The sequence below is a fragment of the Petaurus breviceps genome, unplaced genomic scaffold, assembly GCF_028583685.1.
Source record: "Petaurus breviceps papuanus isolate PSGF00001 unplaced genomic scaffold, PetGlider_PUasm1.0 428, whole genome shotgun sequence".
NCBI classification, from domain to species: Eukaryota; Metazoa; Chordata; class Mammalia; order Diprotodontia; family Petauridae; genus Petaurus; species Petaurus breviceps.
Window position 1 is genome coordinate 2924423 of NW_027186331.1, and position 16925 is coordinate 2941347.

General features: G+C 39.1%; 1 pseudogene; it reads left to right on the forward strand.

The window, feature by feature from the left end:
- Positions 1-5768: 5768 nt before the first annotated feature.
- LOC138171349 (zinc finger protein 184-like) lies at positions 5769-14438 on the forward strand (annotated as a pseudogene).
- The last annotated feature ends 2487 nt before the right edge of the window (positions 14439-16925 follow it).

Below are 16925 nucleotides of genomic sequence, written 5' to 3' on the forward strand. Positions count from 1 at the left end.
CTTGAACTGGGAGGAGCTGGTGACGTAGATTTGGAGAGACAAGAGAGAGGCAGAAGAACTTTTTTTTGGAAACAGCACCCACATGGAGGCAGGAAGAGAGACTGAGAAGGATTGCTGGGGCCACTTTGAATCGCCCTGGACTTTTGAGACCTGCCCCCTGAGCTGCCAAGGACTGAGGAGACATGGCTGTTTTGCTGGTACTTTGTCTGTTTTGATGTTGTTTTGCCAGATTTGTCCACTGGTGAAAGACAGTCCTGTTGTTGAAGAAGTTCTGGAACCTGGCATTTGGTTAAGAAGCCCTGAGACTGTCCTGCAGACAGAGAGTGAATACTGTCCACTGGTGAAGGACAGTGCTGTTGTTGCAGGGGTCTGGAGACTGTCCTGCAGACAGAATGAATACTGTCCACTGGTGAAGGACAGTGCTGTTGTTGCAGGGGTCTGGGAACCTTTCTGTTGGTTCAGAAGCCCTGAAGAAGGATTTTCTTGTTGTATGTTTACAGAAATCCTGGGAGAGGGTTTTGCTAATGTTTTCAGGGGTTCTAGGACTGTTCTACAGACAGAGGATGAATTAATGAAGGGACTGGCAATGTATCTTGTGGCCTTGCTAAGCCTTGTCTCCCCGGGAACTAAGATTGCTGAGAACTTGCCTCGTGTCAAGATGAAGAAAAGACCTCCATTTGGGTATTAAGTGCTGTGTTTAAACTTGATGTAACTCTGGGGTAGATTCAATTGAGATCCAGGGGTGGGGAACTTTTGACCTTTTTGTGCTCTGTGATTGACAAATGAAGGTATAGCCTAGGGGTGGAGAAGTATTTAGACCAGGGACTTTGTAATTGATTGAAAGATTGGAAGGTCCTGGAGTGGGGTAGTCCTTGGAGATTATTTAATCACATTTAGTAAATGCTGTATTTGGAATGATGTCATGTTTTGATCTTCTCTGTTCTCGGTTTGTCACTGAATAAAATGGAGAGCACCTATGCTGGTATTCTGAACCTGGGAAGTTGCCTTTCCTTGGTGTTACAGTACAATAGTGAAGTTAGTTGTTTAATGCTCAGAGGACCAAAATAAAATCACTATGTTGGGGCCAAGGTTCATTGTGTTGACTGTAGTTCATCACAACAGTATGAACTCAGAAGGTTCTACCACAAGTCAGGCACCAAGAGTACACATGAAAATTTGGAGGGGAGATGGCTGAATTTGAGCATTTCACATGTAGCAAAGAACCAAGAAAACAAACCACTCTCATGCCAAAGTGTAAACAGGAAGAACAGCCCCAAAGAGACTGTCAATGAATTCAAGAAAATCAAAGAACAGGCATCATTTTAAAGATCAATATGAAAAGACACCTCTCCGTGCTCCTTTGCATGGGTTTCTGGTGAAGGACTTTGGAACACTGAATATATTTTCAGTTTTTTCCCCCCTACAATCTGTTGATCAGTTGTGCAGGGTTTTTGTTTTTTCTTCACTTAATATCTTGTTATATTGTTTGGTTTTCTGGGAATATTCAGGGGAGAAATACAGGAAGAAATTTATGTGGAAAGGAAATTTTGACGAAACGATAAACTATAGAAATACTTTTTTTTTTCAACAAATAACTGGAAACAAAAAAGCTACTCAATAATTGGGAATGGGGAACAAATTATGCGGCAGTTTCAGGGAAATGTGGGAAAGCTTTTAGGAATTTATAAAGAGTAGAACTTTAAGGAGTAGAACAGATTTTTTTTTTTAAAGCAATTGGGGTTAAGTAACTTGCTCAAGGTTACATGGTCAGTTATTTTGTGTGGGTGCTACGTATCTGAGGCCAGAACCGATCCCAGGTCTCCCAACGAAGGGGCCAGTGCTCTTACTGCGCCACCTGGCCGCCCCGAGTAGAACAGCTTTTATAGTAACTATGACATTGTCAACTAAAGCAACTTTAAAACTTTATCACTGAGTGCATTCATCTACAAGAATTCTAGGGGATCAGTTATATAACCTGCTATCTCCATTGCCTGGGATGAACTGGTAAAAGCTGATGAGCTGACTTTTTTGAAAAGAAAATGTATTCACATCACACTTGTAAGACAAGCACACTTATTGAACATCAAATATACTTATTGGAGAGAAACCTTATGAATGTGACGAATAAGGGCAAGCCTTCAGTTATAAGACAGCACTTACCTACCATCAGAAAGTTCATACTAGAGAAAAGTCATAGCAATGATATGAATGTGTGATGACTTTTAACAGGAAGATCATTCTTATCAAACATCGATATACATAACAAGGGCTTGGCATAACTTAAAGTATTACTTTAAAAAAAATTATAGTGTGAAGCCCTTTGGGAAGGGGATATACCTTCTGGAACAATTGGGAAGTCATACTGGAGAGAAAATTTGTAAATGTAACGTATGTGGGATGGCTAACCAATGGGATTCAGAATTTACTAAACGTCACAGAATTCGTAACAGAGAAACAACTAATGCCTATGATGTATGTTGAAAGGACTTGCAGTTAACGATCAGACTCTGAATATCAGATTGGAGAGAAAACATATGAATGTAGTGAATCTTGTGAAGCCTTTCATCATAGAGAATGCAAAAGTCATTTAAGGCTTGCTGTGTAAAGGTCATAAATAAAGTAAGACCTTCCTGGATGACAAAATACTTACTTAATTATCAGTAGATCCAAACTGGAGAAAAATTATGTGAATATAATGAATTAGAGACAGATTTCCTAGAGAGTAGAAATGGGATTCACACAGGAGGAAAAAAAAAACAACTTTTGGATATAATGCCTTAAAACTAGAAGAAATGTGGACAGGATTTTTTTTCTTTTATTACTTCTACTTATTTTTAAAATCTTATTTTTTCCAATTACATGTAAAAACAATTCTTAACATTAATTTTTTTTTAAATTTTGAGTTCTCATTTCTCTCCTCTTCCCTCCGTGATCATTGTAAAGGCAAGTAGTTTGAGATAGTGAGAGAAATGATTATTTCTCTCATATGAATAACCAATTACTATTAAGGATCCATTTTTTTTAAACCTTCCTATTTCCTCATGCTCTACTAGGTCAAACCAGTCTCTGAAGAATAGGGCTGATGATGAGATTAGATTTAACATTCTCTTCAATCTTTTTTTTTTTTTTGGCCTTTTGGAGGGCAATTGGGGTTAAGTAACTTGCCCAAGGTTACATGGCTAGTTTTTGTGTGTATGTGGGTGTTAAGTGTCTGAGGCTGTAACCCAACTCCAGTCCTCCTGACTCTGGGGCCTGCGCTTTACTCACTGCGACACCTAGCCACCCCAATTCTCTTCAGTCTTGTTCAGTTCCCACTCAACTGGGGAAGCTTAGTTTTGATTAAAGAGTAAAAAGAACCTAACCTAGGTAACTCTAGCCCTTGTGTTCTATTCAGCAGGGGAGGGTAGATCCTTTGTCTAAATTGCCTGCGGCTGGGGGTGGTCTGGGAGTAAGAGTGACACAGTCAAATTCAAATCCCCCTAGCCTCCCATTAGAATAGGCCCACGTGTCATTATAATATTCATTCTTTCACTAATTATTAACCAATCAGAATTGATTGCCACCTATTGGGAATACCCACTCTGTCAAGGGTATATAATCATCAAGAGGCCATCAGGTTTGGTTTACAGGAGAGAGGCAAATTACCATGCATTTATTATTTGCTAACCATAATAATTACACAGAAGTTATGTCTCTTGAACTTTTCATTCATCACAATAGGTTATGCATGTGCAGTCATACAAAATGTTTTCCACATTAGTCATGTTGTGAAAGAAAACAAACCCATCCAAAAATTTTTTTAAAAACCAATAAAAATAAAGTTTCAAAAATAGTGTGCTTCAGTTTGCTTTCAGGCTTCATAAGTTCCTTCTCTGAAGGTAGATAGTAATTTTCGTCATAAATCCTTCGTAATTGTCTTGGATGTTGCTGAGAAAGCTAATTCATTCACACTTCATCATTGCACAGTATTTGCTGTTACTGTGTGTAATGTTCTGGGTCTGTTTTGCATCAGTTTATGTAAGACATTCTGAAAGCTTTTCCAACACACCCTCCTCGTCATTTCTTATAGCACAATAGTATTCCATTACATTCATATACCACAGCTTGTTCAGCCATTCCCCAATGGATGGGCATCCCCTCAATTTCCAATTTTTTGCCACCACAAAAAGAGCTGCTATAAATATTTTTGTATATATAGGTCCTATTCCTTTTTGCTTTGATCTTTTTTGGGATACAGACCTAGCCAAGGTATTTCTGTGTCAAAGGATATGCAGTTTTAAAGCCTTTTGGGTGTAGTTCCAAATTGTTCTACAGAATGGTTGGAATAGTTCACAATTCCATTGATATTGCATTGATGCCCCAATCTTCCCACATCCCCTCCAACATTTGTCATTTTCCTTTTCTGTCATATTAGCCAATATGATAAATGTGAAGTGGTACCTCAAAGTTGTTTTAATCTGAATTTCTCTAATCAACAGTGATTTTGAGCATTTTTATGACTATAGATAGCTTTGATTTCTTCGAAAACTGACTTCACATCCTTTGGCCATTTATCAATTGAAGAATGACTTGTAGTCTTATAAATTAATTCAGCTCTCTCTATATTTGAAAGGAGACCTTTATTAGAAAAATTTTCTGTAAAAATTTCCCAAGTTTTATGCTTTCCTTCTAATCTTTCCTGCATTGGTTTTGTTTGTCCAAAACCCTTTTATTTTAATGTAATCAAAATAACCCATTTTACATCCTGAAAGGCTATCTCTTGTTTGTACACAAATTCTTCCTTTAATCATAGATCTGACAGATTAGCTATTCCATGTTCACCCTAATTTGTGGTTTAGTGCTGTAATCTCCTTGTTAGCATTTTATTTATTTTTTTGCATCAATATTCATTAGGGAAATTATTCTAGTTTTCTCTCTCTGTTACTGCTCTTCCCGGTTTAGGTATTGGCACCATATTTTTGTTGTATAAGGAAGTTGATAGGACTCCTTTGCCTATTTTTTTCAAATAGTTTATATATTAAAATTAATTGTTCTTTAAATGTTTGGTAGAATTCACTTGTGAATCCATATGGTCCTGGTGACTTTTTATTAGGGGATGTATTGAGGGATTATTTGATTTCTCTTTCTAACATATAGTGGTATAAGTATTCTATTTCCTTTTCTGTTAATCTTGGAAATTTATATTTTGGTATGTATTCATCCATTTCACAGGGTGTCCCAAAATACTTGGTGTAGTTCTAAGCTAAAGAAATTTAAAAGTGAACTAATACTTTTGGAATCCTTTCTATAGACAAGGATACAAAGTCATTCCCCAAGAATTTAACAGTCGAACTATAATGAAGAATCAATTCTTCAGGGAAGACTTCCAAACACCTTTTGTGGGAGTATGGTCAAAGAAAGAAGTTTCCAAATCCCTGATAATAAGAGACATGTAAATCAAAACAGCCCTTGGCTCTCACTGTGCAAATTGGTAAAGATGAGAATGATCTACATAGGAGAGGTCTGGGGGAGATGGGCCCAGTTTTGCATTGTTGGTGGGGCTATGAATTAATACAGCCTTTCTGGAAAGCAGTCTTGTATTTAAAGAAAGTGACCTGAATGTCCATGGTGCTTTGAGCCAAAGATTCCGCTGCTGAGACTATGCCCTGATGAAATCATGGATAAAAAGAAGATGTCTTTACACTTCAAATTGCATATAGCGGCCCTTTTTGTGGTATCAAAGAACTGGAAACCAAGTAGACGGCCATTGATTAGAAATGGCTAGACAAATGGCGGTACACACAAGTAACAGAATTTTACTGTGCTATTGGAAGAAACAGCAAACAGAACGAATTCAGAGATACTTCAAAAGAGGCCCATTAACAGAGGCAGAGTGGAGGGCCAAGAAAACAAGCTCCATGATCACTGGCTTCTCTCAGTGACCGAGGAAAACCTTCAATAACCTTTCATTTAGTAACATGAGTGTGCACATGAGTACACAGTGTCAATGGAAAGTTCAGCCACAGAGAAATTAAAAACGCACGGTTACAAAGCTACAAAGAAACAGCAGGACCCCCCAACAGTGACAGCAGCCACCTCACCTGGCTTCTCCGTCTGGGCAGCTGGTAGAGTTTTAGAACACTGCATATATTCTCAGACTTTTTCAATGTGTTCGTTTCTGGATTTTTCTCTTCCTCCTTTAAAATGTTCCTTGTTATATGGGATGACTCTCTGGGAGGATTAGAGAGAGGAAATTTAAAGTCTGGGAACAAAAAAGATCAATAAAAATTTCTTTAAAAACCAAACTATTCTTATTTTATCAAAAACTAGGAAACAAAATGGTTACCTATTAATGGAGGCAAATACCAGAAATAATTATGGTGTATATTCTGAAAAATATAGCAAGGCTTATAGCAACTGAGAAAGAGTTAAATCTTCTGGACCAGAAAAACATCATATATATATATATATACTGACTACCACACTGCAAAAGAAAACAACTTTGAGTGATCAAGCAGAACTCTGGAGCAGAGGATCCCAAGTTTATTTGGCCTACTGCCTCCCCTAAAAAAACATTACTCAGGGCCAGCCTGTACATTAGACTGTGTGCTCCTTTAGAGCAGGGACTGTCTTCTGCCCTTCTTTGCATTCTCAGTACTTAGCATGGAATCTGGCACGTGTTGTCATTCAGCCATTTGAGTCATATCCTTTGTGACCCCATGGGGGGTTTTCTTGGCAAAAATGCTGGACTATTTTGCCTTTTCCTTCTCCAGCTCATTTTAAAGATGAGGACACTGAGGCAAACAGGGTGAAGTGACTTGCCCAGGGTCACACAGCTGGGAAGTGTCTGAGGCTGGATTTGAACTCAAGCCCAGCACCGCATCCACTGGGCCACCTAGCTGCCCATCTGGCACATCGTAGGGGCTTTCTCTTTCCCTTATTGCCAAAGTACCTCGGACGGCTGCCTGTACTTTACAGGACTGGGAGGATTCCTGCAGTGCTGGACATTGGGAACACTCTCCTCCAAACCTTGTGTCTGACACGGAACCCTGGGAGTCTGCTGAAGCCTGTGGATGTACTTTTGACTTTTTTTTTTTTGCTTTTTTTGGGGAGGAGCTGGGTAGGACAGCAATTGGGGTTAAGTGACTTGCCCAAGGTCACGTGGCTAATAAGTGTGTCTGAGGTGAGATTTGAACTCAGGTCCTCCTGACTCTAGGGCCGGTGCTCTATTCACTGTGCCACCTAGCCACCCCGTGTGGATGGACTTTTAAAAACAGAATCCTGTTTTTAAAGTCGAACATTTCATTTCTCTCACAATACAACTTTCCATTACATTGAACTTGAGAATCATCACCCCAAAACAGCATTACTCCGTACAAAGAAGACCAGAAAACAAGGTCTACACGTGAAGCTGTGAGCCCTCCTCTGTCCAGATGCTTTGTGATGTGTATGTCCAGTCTACCGTGGTAGTGTCTTCGTTGCTCTGCTCATCTGGGTCTCCTTCCAACCTACTTGTGTTCCCTCCTTTTTTGTCTTTATTGGCACATTTTTTGGGTCTGTTTCTTTTATTGTTTTAGAGGCTTTTTGCTGATGCTTTGGGCTTTTTTCCCCAACCAGTATTACTGGCCACTTCCATCCCCTGTCTTCCTTATGTACACCTTGTACTTTTTTCTACCTCACCTAAAATTATAGGCCTTTGAAGGAAAGACCTTTAGTCATTGTATTTTTGTGTTGTTGCCTTGAACAGGAGCTACTTAATAAAGATCTATTGAATTGAATTAACTGGAGCAATGAAAACTTCTGATTTTCAGTCACCATATTTGTGATGGAGGCGGTAGGGACACCTGGCTGACATTTGCCCTGGTGTAGCTCAGAACTCCTGTAGTCAAGGGATCCACCTGTTTTTTGTCTCCCCGGGAGCAGGAATCACACCACAGTTGACCAGTTTGTCTTTCATAAACCAGTTTTTAGAACCTTGTAGACACAAAATCAAAAGTATCTAGAAGAAGGCAGACACAGGGCTGAGTAGACCTGCAGATGTGGAACTCTGGAAAAAAGAGGGGAGCTATCATCAAGTGTTTGAAGGGTCAATGTTTAGAAGCAAGATGAAATTTGTTCTTCACTACAGAAACAGAAACAGGAACGCTGAGGAGACATTGCCAAGAGGTAGCTTGAGGTTCAACATAGGGGAAAGATTCCTACAAATTGGAGCTGTTTCAGTGTGTTCCCCCTCACTGAAGGGTTTCAGGCTGAGGTTGCTTTTTCCACCTGTTGAGGAAGTGGTGGCTGAATCATTTTTCAAGTGTGGGTTGGAGTAGATGGCCTCTGAGGGCCCTTTTCCATCTTGAATTGTGTGATTCTGTGGAAACTAACATTGTCCTCTTGAGTTCCTGTTGGGAAGGGGACCTGAAGATACAGCAATCTCATTGGTATTTTAGGAATCAGTGACCTTCCAGGATGTGGCTGTGGACTTCACCCAAGAGGAGTGGGGACACCTGCACCCCACTCAGAAGGAGCTGTACAGGGACGTGATGCTGGAGAACTACCGGAACCTGGTCTGGCTGGGTGAGGACGGCTGCCCCTGGTACCTCGGACTCTCTATTGGAGAAGCTTTGCTTCCTTCCATACTAAATGCTATGGCTTCTCTCCTGTGGTTACCAGTTATTATTTCTTATGCAGAACCTATAGGTTGCTCATACTTTTGTAGCCATGTGACAGGATACTTCTGCTGTGTCCAGGTGAAAGAAATTGTCAGGTTCATTGGTCTCTGAGGTCCCTCCTCTGTTATTCCTCTTCCCCTCGAGTCTGAAATTCTCCCCTAAAGTTCCAGTGTAAAGAAAGACCAGAGACATGGAAGGTTCCCATGGTCTTGGGGGGACCTTTCTGGGGCCAGGTTCACTCCTTAATGCATTCCCCTGTACTTCCTAAGAGCCCAGGACAGGGAATGCTTCAGAAGTCCTTTGTCCCTCTCTTTAGGCCTTCCTGGCATTTCCATTTTTCCCTGTGAGAGACAGCTCACATTCTGAGCTGGCTTTCTGAACTGGAATCTTTGTATTTTCGATGTGCAGGACTAGCAGTTTCCAAACCAGATGTGGTTGACCATTTGGAGCAAGGGGAAGTGCTTTGGCTGTCAGAGGGAGATGGCCGAGGAAGCACCTGTCCAGGTGAGTGAGTGAGTGAAAAGAAGGTGAGTCGTCACCAGCCACACAAAGCTGGTTGTTTGCAGAAAGGACTTTGACAGTCTTGGCCCGGGATTTCTCACAGCTCCTGAGGCCCCTGTGGAGCAGAGCTGTCTCTGTCTGGGATGAGCTGCTTCCAAGAGGCTCAGGTGCTCATCCCAGGACTCCCTGCACATCTCTCCAGTCTCAGAGGAGGCTGTCGAGAAAGGAGAGCGTTTTTTCTTTTGTCATTTAAGTGCCTCGCCTGATCCTCATGAGCCCTTCTCCTTCTCCTCGCGTGAACATTGCTTCTTTCTCTATTGTTTTATGAATGCAAACTAATGAAATCAGCACTGGATATGGACCATTTGCTTGTAAGGCCACTCCAGACTGTTTTTCAAGTGTGTTTTTTTTAGGCTCCTTTTGTTCCAATTATTTCTTTAAAATAACTTTTTCTGAATTCTTTTTGCCAGACCTGAAAACTAAGGTGAAGAAGGAGCAGGACAGGACATGGTGTGTGTGTATGTGTGTGTGTGCATGTGTGTGTGCGTGCATGTATGTGTGTGTATGCGCACGTGTGTGTGTGTGTGTGTGTAGTCAGGGAGGGGTGTGTGTGTGCCGTACCCCACTATACCTGAGAAAGAGTGCACAACATCCAGTTGGGGCCAGTTCTGACCACTCAAAAGTCACACGGGTCAGAGATTTAGGCTGGCAAATGATTAATTGCCTAGGGTGGGGAGGAGGCTGAGATGGTTTATGATCTAGCTGCCAGGAAAACTGCCATCAGAGGGGACAGAATCAAAAATTGAATAGGGGAAAACAGGAAGAAAAAAAATAAATTACCAAAGATTACAGATAAAAAACTCTAAATACCAAAATCATAAGCATATAAGTCAAGAAAGAAAACATCATGAACAGAAGTAAACGATTTCCCAATATGGTAAACGAGTTCAGACATCTACAGTCCAATACCAAGGAGTCTGCAGACCCTGTGGAATTTGGGGAGACCATGGAACCTTGAGTGGGTCAAAAGAAGGTGAATGATGAGAGCAGAATTTATGTCCTGAACAGCAAAACTAATAAGCAGAATAGGAAAACTGAAATTTGTGATGACAAGTTTTATCAAAGAAATAAAGAGAGACCAGTGGATTGGACAATGTAGAAGAAAAACAAAAAATACCTTTAAATTCAAATCTGTGCACTATGCAAGCAAAACACACTGATCTCAGAGACAGGATGGGTAATGATAACCTGAGTATTAAAGGTCTCCCAAACAACATGACAGGACCAAACTCCCACCTCCAAACTCCCCCAAAAAGAACCCTTAATAACATAGTACAAGAAGTTGTGGGAGAGAACTGCCCAGAATTTCTGAACATAGAAAGTGAAAATACACAGGGGAGAGGATCAAGGGAATAAAGGAGAATGAGTGATGTGCCTAGGTCAAATCAAAGGCAGCCAAATGAGGGAAAGGTTACATCTGTGCCCAGAAAATGAATAGCCTATAGAGGAGTGGGTGAGGAAGAGAAGTAACAAGTTAAAAAAGAGAAAAGAGAGATGCCTTGCTTCAGTAGCATGAGGAGGTTCTGCCCTTGAGTGAAGAGAGATAATCTGAGAAGAAAGATGGGAATGTTGCCTGGGGAATTTGATGCTTGAAAAGTCTACTTATATCTTAGGAAGACGAAAGTTGGAACTCCTGAAGGCAACTCACACTTGGGGGAGTGGAAGAGCACAGTACCAGAAGAGAGAGGTTTTGAAGCAAATTAGGAAGCCATATTGCTGAAAGGAACCATAAGTAAGAAACTAATATTAGTGATAAAATTATATGCTTTAAATGCCTTAGCACCCAAATTTATTATGGAAACATTATCTGAACTAATAGAAGATACAGTAACAGAAAAGCGACAGAAGACTTCAGTGTCCCTTTCACAGTTTTGGGTAGGCTTAACAGAAAAATAAAAGAGAAAATTTGGAATTGAAGAAATTGCTGGAGAAACTAGAGTTTCAAGACTTATAGCATTTTCTAAAAGGGATAGCTACTGTGGCCAGCGCATTTGGTGAGCTAACGAGTGGTGAGAATAACGAGATGAGTGTAATCAATAGTCTGTTTATTACAGGATCATTTCATACAGAGCCAAAGATGCAAGGGGCTCACAGAGTTTATATGCCTCCCAAAAGAGGGTCTATGTGACCCAAAAGAATGTAGACACCCCAAAAGAATGCAGACAATGTACAAGGACCCTCTCTTAATCTTGTTTACTATTTACCCTTGCCTAAGGTTAGTTATTTATTAGGGTAATATCATAAGATCATATCAGAGGCATAAACAAAAAAAAGATTACACGCCCTCCTGCTTATCTGCCCTGTAACTTTGCAGGTAATTGTATAGGGCAGGGGAATATGCCTTTAGTGGGGCCAAGGGACCCCCAAAGTTCTCTCTATCCAAACAGGTTTATACATCCTCCTGCTTATCTACCCTGTAACCTTTCAGGTAATAATATAGGGGAGGGGAACATTTCATTAGTGGAGCAGGGGAACTCCTGAAAGTTCTCTACAGATAGCAAAAAAAAAAAAATTACACATATACACAGGGAGCTTTTACAAAAATCCAGCATGTACTAGGGCACAGAAATATTGCAAAAAGGAAGAAATAGTGAATACATCCTTTATAGAACATAATGCAATAAAAAGTAATCCGTTCTGGGATTACAAACAAAAGATACAAGCCCAAAGAGAGACTTTAATGATAAAATCCTAAATAATGACTATGTCAAAGAATATGTTACATAAATAATAAACTATGTCATAGAAAATGATAATGATGAAACATGTCAGATTTTCTGGGATGAAGTTAAAGCAATCCTCAGGAAAAATCATATCCTTACAACCCATCAACAAAATAGAAATGAAAAAGAGGATTAACGAAATGCAATTTGAAAACATTAGAAAGCTAACAAACCTAAAATAAGCATAAAAGAGATGATATTAAAAAAATTAGGGAGCAAATAGATTATGTAGAAACAAAAAATATCCCATAGAAATGACAAAGGCTGGTTCTTCAAAAAGACTAATAAAATTGATAAATCTGTAACAAGTCTGTTAAAAAAAAAAGGAGCAGAAAATAAAATAGCAAATAAGCAAAATTCACAGCAAAACCAGAAGAAATAAAAAGACTAATCTGCACATTTTATGCATCCTCCACACTAACACATCTGAGAAAAAGTATAGATATAGCTTCAAAGGAACTACCATAGTGTCTGTGAAGGGGAGTAATGTGTAATTGGTTTGGAAGCATTACTGTTGATGGAGGAGAAAGAACCCAGGCCAAGTGTAATTCATGGACTACAAGGGATATTTACATTTTAAAAAATTTCTTTCAGATTGGGACACTAGGCCTTAAACCAGGGATTCAACTCCAAAGATGCGACTCTCTGTGGAACAACCATTCTGAGAAAGAATTACAGTGGGTTGTTTCCATTTCTCCAAGTCTGATGAAGCCTAGGAGTATGGAGACTTATTACAGAAACAGCAGAACAAGGAGAAGAAACTTTCTAGATATGTACAAATGACTGAAATAAAGTCTCCCAGTCAAGGAAGAGGCTACGAATGTAAAAAATATAATGGAGGTATCTGCCAAGGGTCAATATTTTTTCCACAACATAAAGTATTAGTTGGAAAGAGCTTCTTTCATCAATTTGATAAAATCCAAAAGAGCCTCAGACTGTATTCAGACCCAAATAAACAAAACAGAATTTCCTCAAAGAAGATGTTTTCTAAGCATAATGCACATGAGAAAATTTTCAGTTACAATGCCAAGCTTATTGAAAATCACAATATGTATAATAGAGAGAAAGCACATTTAGGTAATGAATGTGCCCAGGCCTTCTCCAGTAGCACACACATTACTCAAATTCAGAAAATTCATATTAGTGTAAAACATTACAAATGTAATGAATGTGGAAAAGCTTTTAGTCAGAAGACAGGACTTATTCAACATCAGAGAATTCATACTGGTGAGAAACCTCATACATGTAATCAATGTGGGAAGGCCTTGCGACAGAAAGTACATCTTATTATACATCAGAGAATTCATACTGGAGAAAAACCTTATAAATGTAATGAATGTGGAAAGGCCTTCAGCTGGAAAACAGGACTTACTGAACATCAGAAAAATCATACAGGAGGGAAACTGCATGAATGTAGTGAATGTGGAAAGGCCTTCAGTCGGAAGATAGACCTTGCCTACCATTTGAGAATTCATACTGGGGAGAAACCTTATGCATGTAATGAATGTGGGAAGGCTTCCATGCAGAAGAGGATACTTATTGAACATCAGAATATTCACACTGGCCAGAAACCTTATAAATGTAATGAATGTGGAAAGGAATTTAGTCAGAAAGCAGGATTAGCCAACCATCTGAAAATTCATACTGGAAGGAAACCTTATGTATGTAATATTTGTAGGAAAGCCTTCAGGCAGAAGAGATCATTTATTGAACATCAAAATATTCATATTGGACAGAAACCTTATGAATGTAATAATTGTGGTAAAGCCTTTAGGAGGAGGAGAACACTTACTGAACATCAGAATATTCATACGGGAGGAAAACTTTATAAATGTAATGAATGTGGAAAGGACTTTAGTCAGAAGGCAGGACTTACTTACCATCTGAGAATTCATACTGGAGGAAAACTTTATGAGTGCAACGAATGTGGAAAGACCTTTCAAGGTAGTTCAAAACTTTCCCAACATCAGAAAATTCATAGTGGAGAAAAACCTTTTGTGTGTAATGAATGGGGCAGGGCCTTCACCCTGAACATCAGAAATGTCATTCTGAAAAGAAACCTTATGAATGTAATGAATGTGGGAAATCCTTTAGACAGAAGTCCAGACTTACTGAACATCAGAAAATTCATACTGAAGAGAGACCTTATGAATGTAATGAGTGTGGGAAAGCCTACAGACAGAAGACAGGACTTATTGGACATCAGAAAAATCATACTGGAGAGAAACCATATGAATGTAATGAATGTGGGAAAAGCTTTTGCCAGAGAACACACCTTGTTGAACATGAGAGAATTCATACTGGAGAGAAACCTTATAAATGTAATGAATGTGGAAAGGGCTTTAATCAGAAGGCTGGACTGACTTACCATGTGAGAATTCATACTGGAGAGGAACCTTATGAATGTATTGAATGTGGAAAGAGCTTTAGCTGGAAGACAAGACTTACTCAACACCAGAAAATTCATACTCGAGAGAGACTTTAGGAATGTGTGGGAAGGCTTTCTCAGTTAGAAGACAACACTTCTTGGGCATCAGAAAATTAATACTGAAGAGAAAATAGTAATATAATGAATGCCATTTACAGAGAATGTATTGAATATATTGAGCCTTGGAGAGAAAAAGGAGAGAAATCCTCGGAATAATGATGAATTTTGGAAAGCCATCCAGGGGATCTTAGAACATATTCACCATCACAATCCATACTGGAGAGAAGCTTTATGAATGTGGGGATATCTTTAAGCTGCAAGACATTACTTATTGAACATCATAAAATACTGGAGAGAAGCTTTAGTAACATAGTGAGGCAGTTAGGTAGTAGCATGGGTAAGAACACTAGTCCTGGAACCAGGAGGACTTGCATTCAAATCATGCTTTAGGAGACATGAGATCAAATCCTGCCCCAGCCACTCCCTATGAGATCTTGGGCAAGTTGCTTAATTTCTCAGCCTCAGTTTCCCTGGAGAAACTATAAAAAATTATAGTATATCTATATATTATATATGTAAATGCACATATAGTATGTCTTTATTAAAAACTAAAAAAAATTCTCTATAAATGGGGTTAGTAATTAGCATCTACTACACTGTGTTGTATATGTCTTCAGAACTTTTTTCCACCTTAAAGTTGAAGTTTAGACCTTAAACACTATCTTAAAAAGTGTAATTATAGGAAGGCCTTTGGGAAGGAAATATCCCTTATGGAACATCAAAAAAGTCACAAAAGAAAAATTTTGTGAAAGTAATGAATTTTGGAAGACCATCCAGTGGAACATGAAACAGTGAACATAAAAAATTAATACATGAGATATAAAATTAAATACCTTTTGAATATAATGGGTTGGCAAAGGTCTTCCAATGGAATGTCAGTTCAAGTGCTGAATATCAGAAAATTCATACTGGACAGAGATCATACAAGTATAGTAAATATTGTAAATCTTCCACCATGGAGAACATATAAAAAGTCATTTGAAGTTATCTTGGACAGAGAGCTTATAAGGGAAGGCCATGTGAGATAGAAACTTTCTTATTCTATATCTGGACTACAAGGAGGAAATTTTTTATGAATGTAATGAATTTGAGAAGTTATTCCTTGAGAGCAAACAGAATTTCTGGTGGAGAAAAAGATTGGATATATTGACTTTTAGAAACATAGTTAGGATTTCAAAGCACACATTGAAAATTTCAAAAATGTAAATGAAAAGGAAATCTCTATATATGAAACAGACCTGTCTCATTTCCTACAGTAATTTTCCTAAAACATTTTTTCATCTTAATTCTTCTTGTACCTCCTTAAACCTCTTCACTGAGAAAACTGTGGCAATAGTCCATGAGCATACTCATTCAGTTGAGCTCCACTCTTCCAAATGGTCTTCCTTCTAGTCCAAAAGGAAGAAATAGCTATCCTTTGCCACATCCAAATACCTGGCCTATGTCCTTAATCACATTCTCCCCTCTCTACTCTAAGATCATATGACAGCATTCATTTTCCCCCTTCCTTTCCTTTCTGCTCCCCCACCCCATCTCTGTGTTTCTCTTCCTCCCTGTCTCTCCATCCCTCTCCTCTTTTCTCTCTTTCTCCATCTAACCATACCTCTATGCACGTCCATTCCTACTTCCCCTCTCAATCTGTCACTATTTGTCTGTCTTCCTCTACCTCTCTTCCCCTTATAGGTTACCTGCCTTGTAAACATGATATAATTCTCTAGTACTGAAAACACCCACAAACACACACAGCAACCTTCCCCTTTATTTTTGTGTAACTATAGTCGCAAATAATTACCATCTGCTAAACATAATGGCCACTTAATAAATGTTTATTGACTCTGACTTACTGAATTGACCATGTTAAAAACAAAAAAGCACAATTCATGTGATTATTTCAGTAGATGTATGTCAGCCAAGTCAATGTAACAAAAATGACAATGCTATCTAAATTTCTTTTTCATTTTTCTATATCAAACTACCAAGTTCTTGGCAGCTGAGTGGATGATGCAACAGAGTGGGGAAAGGCTTGAAGCAGGAAGACCAATGAGAAGTCTGTTGTAATATTGAGGGGTAAGAGGCGATGAGAGCCTAAGCTAGGGTGCTGGTTGTGTGAATGAAGAGAAGGCAATGCATATGCAAGATGTGAAAGTAGAAACGCTAAGGTTAATAATGAATTAAATATGTCTGATGAGTGAAATGATGAACTGAGGCTAACTGAGGCTGCAAGTTTGGTTGACTGGGGGAATGTTAGTGCTCTCCACCATAAGGAAGTTCCAAAGAAAGGATCTGGGAAGAAAGACAATGAATTCTATTTTGGACATGTTGAGTTTGAGATGTCTATAGGACATGCACAGAACAGTTGGAAACACATGACTCTAGCTCAATAGAAAGTACAGGGCTGGATATATAGATCTGGAAGTTATCTGCACACTTGATGACTGAATCCATGGGAGCAGTGGGACAGTAGAAAAGGATAAGGGCCCAGGGCAGGGTGTTTCAGGGTTGCAGTGCTTAGTG